Consider the following 9,604-nt stretch of genomic DNA (forward strand, 5'->3'; position numbering starts at 1 on the left):
CGTTTAAAAGTTGACAGTACGATCATTGGCCTTTTGATCGTAGCTTAACGATCGAGTGACAAGTCTATGCGATAGGCTGCCATTTACTAAACGATTGAGCACATCGTCTATGCGATAGAGAGTGTATTATCTCTCACTTGCTCAATCGTCTACTTGATCGTATACCTCCAGTCTCTTCCTCAAACCAAGATCATACAGAGCCCACAACTCATGGATTCTCACATCGAGAATACCAAGGTAACCATTGTAGTGGTATCCTTACTCAGTTCGTGGATCGAGTTAGACTTGATTGGTTTCGTGGAGGCTGTGTTCGTTGTGTTCGTGTTGTGCTTTGGTTGTTACATTCGAGCGTTGCTGTTGTTGGATGCATAAGAGTCTGTTCGAGGGATTCTTGAATAATATTTCTTCAAAGGTATGTATCCTCCATCCCTTGTATCATCCTATAGCATGCTGTAATTTCTTGTTGTGCATGACCTATTAGTTTCCGTTTAAAGACTGTAATGGTGTATGTTCAATCTAAATTAAATTTGGAACGATCTTTTCCGCTGCTCATGGAAATCCTCGTGTTTGATTTCTTTCAATGTAAATTTGATGGCATTTTTGTAGGAATGTATCAGCAACAATGGAAGCAACAAGGATCATTTAAGCACTCTAATTCATTAATTTTGGCAAAATATAAAGATGTTCTTGCAAAAAACAAGTGAATTTCATGATATACCTTTGTAGAACTTCTTCAAAGCTCGATCTCCAACTGCAATCTTCTCCAAATCTTGTTTTAGACCACCTCAAGATCTTCCCCACTATTCTCTTAGTGCTCTAGATTGAATTGTGGGACTCAAAACAAGCTTGAATCAAGGGATGAAGGAGAATTGCTCATAGCAGCAATCTTGTTGAGGAACCCTTTCTTCAACACGAATTTTCTCTAAAATTCTCTCTTGATTGCATGCCCAAAATTCACTCCAAACTCTTCAATATATTGCCGACCATCATGCAAGGAAGAGAGTTGTATGAGTTGCAGCTCATGCTTGGAGTAACACAAGACAATAGTGATGGCTTTTGTGTGAGCAAATAGGATGGATAATGGAAAACATGGTTTTTTTCATTTTGTGTTTTGCATTTCTAATTTCCCAATTTTATCACAAAATCAAAATTTGATATTTAAAATCTATTTTGATTTTAAAATTGAAAATTTTAATTAATTTCATAAATTAATTTTTGAAATAAAACTTAATTAATTTTATATCAAATATTAAATTAATTTTTACACATATTCATCTTTATAAATTTAAATCATATTTAAATATAAATTATCTTATTCCATTTAATTCTCAAATTAAACATGTAATTATATCTCATATAATTACTAATTCTCTTAATTCTAATTTGAACATTTCAAATTAACTTATCACGCTATTCTAGAGCTAGTCCATTACGAGCTAGTAGGAGAACCTCGCGGATCTACAGATCATGGGCTCCAACGATCCGAGATTAATTGGCTAAATTCATTAGACCAAATTAATCCCTATTCGTTAACTAATGAGTCACTCCATTAAAGCCCATAGTTGCACTCCCCTTACTGTAGATATATTATGTCCACTTGATTTAACTATAATTAGCAAGTCGACCCTTCACAAGTTGTTCGTAATAACGGCTGGGTCAAATATCTGTTTTACCCTTGAGATTACATCTTATTCCTCAAGTTCCTATTGATCCTCTAATGAACAACTGGTTTGTGATCCAATCACTAAACCAAACTCTCTCAGCCCAGTGAAAGGGTGGGGCCCCTTGTTTAAGACTTGGATCCAGTACTTGAAAGAACAACCTTTCTTCTATCCTTAAATCAGGTAGGCATGAACTCCCTCTTGCACCCTATGTCCCCAGCTATCTATTAGGTCTTACCCCTGAAATGGGAGTCTTGTTGAGCCGATGTTGTTGAGCCAACTCTCACTTATGCAAATCTAAGGGTAGTCCCAAATAAACAGGAGTTCATAGTTAGCTCAGGATTAAGATCGAGTTACCTAGGTCATCTAGGTGAAATAGTCAGTCTTATACAGTAAACAACGTTATAAAGTAAGAGTGGCTTATTTTTTGGTTCGATCTTATGCAAACTCATTGCATAGGATGCCCCCACTCCTCATGTCATAACATGTACGAATTAGGATCACATCGTAGTAGCACTTTACAACTCTTTGTAACAACTACAGAGTAGGCCACATCCAATGGTGTTCCTAGAATAAGGTACCTAGCCTTATTCATGTACCATAGATCATTTTTACTATTTATTCAAACCTGATCCACTCTTATGTCTCCATATAAAGTTCAAGTACTCATGTAATAGTCATAGATCTTAGTTTATTGGATTTAGACTTTTATACAACTTATGAAATCAATAATAAATATATTAATTATATAAATTATTTATCATTTTACAAACTATGAGTTTTAGGACATAAAGCCCAACAATTTTGACTAGGAACAATAAAAATATATTATTACTTTTATTGATGATTGCTCTTATTTCACTTTTTTATATTTGCTGAAACACAAAAGTTAGTTTGATGCTTTCAAATTGTTTGTGACTGAATTAGAATAAGTTTAACAGAAAGTTTAAAAGACTTCGTAGTGATAGGAAAATTGAGTATGACTCAAATAGATTTAATGAGTTCTTTAACTCACATGGAATAATACACGAAAAGACTGCACCTTACTCTCATGAAATGAAGGAAAAGTCGAAAGGAAAAATAGAACTTTAGCTGAGCTAATAGTTGTTATTTTACTTAGTTTAGGAGCTGCGTCTTATTGGTGGGGTAAAATCATCCTTATTGTGTGTTATGTCCTAAATAGGATACCAAAATTTAAAAACAAAACTTCACCTTACGAAGTTCTCAAGAATAAGAAACCAAACTTGTCGTACTTTAGAACTTGAGGGTATCTAGCCTTTGTAAAAATTCCAAACCCTAAAAGAAGAAAGCTTGCTAGTAGAGCCTATGAGTATGTCTTTATAGGTTATGCCATAAATAGGAAAGCGTATAGGTTCTATGACCTAGTAAACCAAGTGATCATCGAATCAAATGATGTTGACTTCTTTGAGGATATATTTCCCTTTAAATAGAAAAATAATGGGAGCTTGGGATCTAGTAGTCTAACCCTAGTTAGAAATCCTACCTCTACAGAAGAAGTCGACCTAGAACCTATAAGAAAAAAAAGAACTAGAACCGTCAAGGATTTTGGGGATGACTTCCAGACCTATAACGTAGAAGAATACCCTAAAGACCTAAAAAAAGCCCTATCCTCTATAGATGCTAACTTATGGCAATAAACTATAATGATGAGATGGACTCTCTTGAGTCAAATAGAACTTGACATTTGGTAGACCTACCCCCTGATTGCAAAGAAATAGGTTGTAGATAGATCCTAAGGAAGAAGCTTAGACCTAATAGAATAGTTGAAAGTTTAAAACCAGGTTAGTAACAAAGGGCTTTGACAACGAGAAAACATAAACTTCTTTGATCTCATCGATCACTAGAATTACCTTAATCCATGTATTTTTTTTCTTTAGTTGTCCTAAATAACCTCGTAGTACATCAGATGGACATAAAGACCGTTTTCCTAAATGGTGAACTTGAAGAAGATATTCATATGGAACAACATGAGGGCTTTATAGTCCATTGTCAAGAGAATAAAGTTTGTAAGCTAGATAAATCTCTTTATGGTATGAAACAAGCTCCTAAGCAATGACATTAAAAATTTGATAACCTAATCTTATATAAAGGTTTCAAGGTTAATGAAAGTGACAAATGCATCTACTACAAGTCTAAAAAAAATCTTTGCACTATCTTGTGTATGTACATAGATGACTTGTTAATATTTGGGTCGAACTTGCACGTCATAAATGATGTAAAATCTATGTTGAGTGCAAACTTGTTGGGAAATATGCCCTAAAGTCTCGTGTCCTGTAGTTTGTAAACAGTTTGTATGAACACTTGTGATGTATAATATATGATATTTACTTCACTTCTTGACTTTGTACATTGGATGTTTTATTTGCTTTACCAAAAACCAATAAACTAAAATCTTTGGTTGTCATTATGTAACTTAAGCATGTATGTGGTGATATACAAGTGGATCATGTCTTAAGTGATAACCAAAATGGTCTGCAGTATATAGATATAAGAAGGAAACCTTATCCTGGTAACGCTACGGATGCGGCCCACTTTGTGGAACAAGTTACAAGAGTTGTGACTTGTTACAAATGGTCTGATCTTGATCATTCATGTGGGGACTAGCGAGCGGGGGCATTCTATACAAAAGAGTTTGTATAAGACCTGACCACGAAGTGTTAACGTCTCGTTATATAATGTCGTTCATGAGAGAGACTTCACTTCACTAAGATGACTATAGGTAACATAACCTCAATCCTGAGTGAGTTGGGAACTTCTGCCATTGAGGGCGGTCCATTGATTTGCATGGGTGCGAGTGGCTATGTCACCGACTCAAACCTACCACTTTGAGGATTCGTCTAATTTGGGAGCTAAGAACTCAACTACACAAGATGGAATTCACTCCTGCTCTGGAGCAGGGGTAAGTAGATAGATTGCTCCTTAAAGGGCTAATCTTGGGACTTAAACGATGTGGCGCCATACACCTTCTCGTGGTAGGACTATATTGTATTGTTCATTAGAGGGATCAGTGGTACTTAAAGAGTAAGATGTAACTATAGGGGCAAAACGATAAATTAGCCCAACTATACTTACGAGCATCTGTGAAGGGTTATCGTACTCATGATTGGTTATATCCTATGAATACAAAAATATATCTGTGGTAAGAAGAGTTCAGCTGTTGATCTTTAGTGGTATGCCTGGCAATTAACAAATGGTGGATCTCGTGGCTAAAGAGTTTAGTCAACTATTCACATACCGTTGGAGCTTCGAGCCATACGTCTATAAGGTCCCCTTGGTAGCTTGGATATAAGTTGAGAATCAGTTTTTGGATCAGTTTGAAATGTTCAAATTGACAGGAGGGAGTTTGATTGTATATGATATAATTGACTTTATGTATGAGATACATTAATTTGGAGAAAATTAGATATAAATATGATTTATATGAAGTAGAGGAAATACTATGGTTGATATATGATATCAAACTATAGGTTATGAATATAATATAATTGCATTTATTGTTATTTTATTTGGACAGTTATGGGATAATTACCCTGCGTTTTCTCCGTAACCATACGATAATGGGAAATCCAATTCAGTTTTGTAATTGAAGAATAAAATGAAAATGGTTTTCATTTTGAAAAGAGATCGCATATTTTCCCACGGATTGTTCTGTAAGAGATTACTTAGTAATTAGAAGCCTATACGATAGCGCTAGTTTACTAAATGATCGCTTACACCCGTGCGCGCTTTTCTAAACGATCACTTAGGCTTTACTAAATGATCGCTTAGCGCTTGAGCTTTACTAAACGATCGTATAAACGATCGCCTAGCTTTTCCTACACCATCGTGTACCTCACCTAAATGATCAAGCATCTTGACTATACGATAGTCGTTGCCTTCTCCCACTTGCTTGATCGTTGTATACAATACCTTTTCCTCCTTCTTCTACCAAATCCGAACAAGTCCCACACTTTGGATTCTCACTCTGAGAATACTAAGGGCTCTGAGTGGTGGTGTCGTCCCCTTCTCCTACTGTTCATGTGAAGTCGTTCGTGGTAGACGATCGAGGTGTTGCTGAACAATTGTTTGTTGTTTTAGTAAGAGCAAGAGGAGTTCGTTCGTGGAGAGAGCGAGATTTAAGTGAAGAGAGTCTTCAACTGGTAAGTTTCTCCTTCTCTTGTATATTTATCTTGAAGCATGCCAGTAATTTAGTTGTTTAATGCATATCTGTATATGTGAATGTATATGTAGAAATTCTGTCACAATGAATTGGCAAGATCTGCTTCCGCTCATAGGTACTCTTGTATAAGAGTTCCTTCAAAACTTCGATGTGAAAGACTTAGGAGAAGCGAGTGTAATCTTAGGCATAAAAGTAATTAGGTCTGAAAAAGGAATTTCTTTACATCAATCTCACTATGTAGAAAAGATTCTAAAGAAATATAATTACTTTGAATGTAAACTAACATGTACTCTTTATGACCCTAATGTAAAGTTATTCAAGAACAATGGTGACAGTGTTAATCAAACTAAGTATGCAAGCATCATAGTCAGTCTTAGGTATGTTGTTAACTGCACTAGGCCTGATATAGCTTATACTATAGGATTATTTTGTAGGTTTACAAGCAGACCTAGTATAGAGCAATGGAATGCTATAGAAAGGGTTATGAGGTACATAAAGAAAACCCAAAAATCTAAGATTACATTATCAGAAGTTTTCCGCTGTCTTGGAAGGGTTCAGCAACGCTGACTGGAATTCTCTCACAAATGATTAAAGGCTACAAATGGCTATATCTTTAATATAACAGGTAGAACTGTTTCTTGGACCAAGAATATTTTAGCCCAATCAATGATGGAGTCAGAAATGATAGCACCAGCAACAACTAGTAAAGAAACAGATTGGCTTAGAAGTCTGCTATTAGAGATTTTTTCATGGGAAAAATCGGTACTAGCCATATTGATCCATTGCGATAGTACTGCAGCAATTACAAAAGTTCAGAACCATTATTACAACGAAAAGAGACGACAAATACGTCGTAAGCACAATCCATTAAAGAGTTCCTCACTATTAGTGCAGCTAAAGTAGATTATATATGAATTGATGAAAACTTGGCAGATTCTTTGACGAAAGGACTGGTAAGAGAGAAGGTTTTCAAAACCTCAAAAAGGATGAAACTCATGTCTATAGAGAGAGGAATCACTGAGAGGAAAATCCAACCTGTAGATTGAAGATCCTAAGAAATAGGTTCAACGGGTAATAATTGATCACAAGTGATAAAATGAATCATGCTAAAATGAACACAAAGTTCCCTTTCTATGACCTAGAGTCTAATCATGATATCTTAAAGCATAAGAAAGGTTGAACTTGGTTTTTAATGAGATCTATATTTGATGCCAAGTGTGGTACCTAGCTACAAGAATACTCTTGATGGACTCACCTATGTGAATGTGGAAATAGGAGCCGCTTCCTATGGAGTTTTTAGGGAAACTCTGTAGAGCGTTCACTAAACTGGGATACACAATGAGCTTTTGAATTACACCCTCGAAATGTTATATGTGACATGTTGTTAGAGATAGAGTTCAAAATCAAGAGTTACTCTAGTTTTTTTTTTTTAATTGTCTATATAACGTAAAGGTTCAAGTCGTAAGACACCTTTTCTTATGCACAATACTTTAAAAATTGATATGGCTCGATGAAAAAAAATGCTTTTCTTATGTTTTTAAATTTTCAAGTGGGGAATTGTTAGTGAAAATTTAGGCATTTTGAGGATACAATATTGCTTAGTTTGGGAAGTGGAATCTTCTTTTTATACTCTCACCCTGAGTTTGTGGGTTTGGACCCTAAGAGGTACCCATATTTTAGAGAGAGTGAGGAGATAGGCAAATGTGGGTATGGTGAACATCCCATGCACGCACCACTGTTCATCCGGTCGAGCGGGCAAAGTGGGTGGGGTGTGGCACGCGTGTGTTTGATTTTTTTTAAAAAAATTAATAATTATTATCTTACTTTATTTTTTTAAAATCCTTCATTCACTTCACCCGCTTGCACCACAACAAGAAAAACCACATTTCTTGACGTTTGCAATTTTAAATACCTAACGTTTTTATGAAAAAAATGTCAAGAAATAGGTGATTTTAAAGAAAAAACGTCAAGAATTGTTTTAAAAAAGCAGAAGGTTGTGCATTTTTCCAAAAAATACAGTACTTGATGTTTTAAAAATGTCAAGTTCAGTTAATGGTTCCTTGACGTTTTCAAAACGTCAAGAATACTAAAATATACAAGGCAACGTTGCAATGCTGAAAAGTAGCATTGCAAAGCTACGAATTTTGATGGAAAAAAGAAAAACGTGTGTGTCTCACCCAAACAGCGTTGCAACGCAACGCTCTCAATAGTATTGCAACATTACGGGTTTGACAGAAAAATAAGCGCGCCTTGCAATCGCTACGGGTTTCCAGCCGATTGCTCTTCTTCCTTTTGCGAAATTTCTACAATTCCTTGTGAAATTCCAGTTATCGCAACGCTCTCAAGACGACGAAGCTTCAAGTTGTGTTGGCCGTTCGTCTTCCAAAAAACCTAAGCGATTCGAAATAAAAAAGTGGAATGTTGACACTCTCTAGGCTTGGGGTATTTCGAAACCCTAATTTCAACTTTTTCGATTTCTTTTTAATTCATTTTTCTTTTAGATGTTTCTTACTGATTCTTCTTATCGTTGTTGTAATATCATCTTAATTTACTTGAGTAGATATTGATGTTGATAACTGTGCAATTTGTAGAAATCACGTAATGGATCTTTGTAAGTTGAAAGAGTTTTGAATTTTTCTTTAATTCTAGATGTGGTTTTGGATGATAATTTGATGTATAACTATGATTGGTTTGGTTTTGTATTTAGGTATTGAATGTCAGGTGAATCAAGCGAGTGCTATTAGTGAGGAATGTATTGTCACCTGGGGTATGCTATTACGCCTCTGAAACCTTAATTTTGATTTTAGTTTTCTTGTTTGAGATGGTTTTGAAGCTCTATTTTCTATATGTTCTTTTTTTTTTTTTGAAGTATGTCCAATTTTTTTTTTTTTGAATTGTTTGTGTATTTGCAATTGTAGCAGCCTTGAGATTTTAGTCTCAGTGATTACTGATATTTATTTTAGCCTTGATAGTTCCATAATATTTATCAGTTCCAGAATGTTTTATCTTTGAATAGTTTGTGAATTAGTTTTTGATATTCAAACTCCCATAATATCCCTTTTGCTCTTCCTTATTAATATACACTGAAACTCATTTTATCAGTTTTTTATCAAATGTTTTCTTGGAATTTTTGTATTTTTCATTGACTATGGGAATGGATGGATGATTTAAAGGGATAGTGCAAGTTTTTCAATGAAGTTTTGGTTTATGATTCTAGTTCAAACAATGTGGATGATGAGAACATGAAATATCAGTTATCCCTGTCTGATGCTTTGATGCTGATGATTCATGATCTGATTCCTTAATTAAGTAATTTTCAATAGTTTACAAAGAATTTTCTTTTACAAGGAAACTTGTTTTCAAATTATTCAAAGAATTTTCTTTCCTCTATGTTTTATCTTTTCCCTTAATTTCTTACCTTTCAACCAACCCCAAGTATCAATAATGAAATACCTTAAATAATCAATTTGCTTGATTAATTTAATTACATAATTGATTAATTGTGTAATTGCCGTTTGTTCAATTAACTAATGTGATGACGGTGGAATGAGTTTATGGGTTGCTCATTATCATACCGTACCAAATGGATTGAGTTTCATTAAACAAAAAAATCCACTTCCCCTTTCAAATCAATAGTTGAAAGGGGAAGTGGATTTTCTTGTGTTGAATGCTTGTCTCTACTATTTGAATTACGCAAGAGTATGACTTTACTTTCCACATTGCTTAATCCAAAAAGTAATATTAACAAAATATATTCTTTATT

At 34.6% G+C, this 9,604-nt stretch overlaps 1 non-coding gene across 1 annotated transcript; it reads left to right on the top strand.

The window, feature by feature from the left end:
• Positions 1-9,064: 9,064 nt before the first annotated feature.
• Positions 9,065-9,145, top strand: LOC120076925. The gene has a single exon (XR_005481672.1). It is a non-coding gene; the product is annotated as a small nucleolar RNA R38 (small nucleolar RNA).
• Positions 9,146-9,604: the final 459 nt, after the last annotated feature.

This window comes from Benincasa hispida, chromosome 4 (genome assembly GCF_009727055.1).
Source record: "Benincasa hispida cultivar B227 chromosome 4, ASM972705v1, whole genome shotgun sequence".
Classification (NCBI taxonomy): Eukaryota; Viridiplantae; Streptophyta; class Magnoliopsida; order Cucurbitales; family Cucurbitaceae; genus Benincasa; species Benincasa hispida.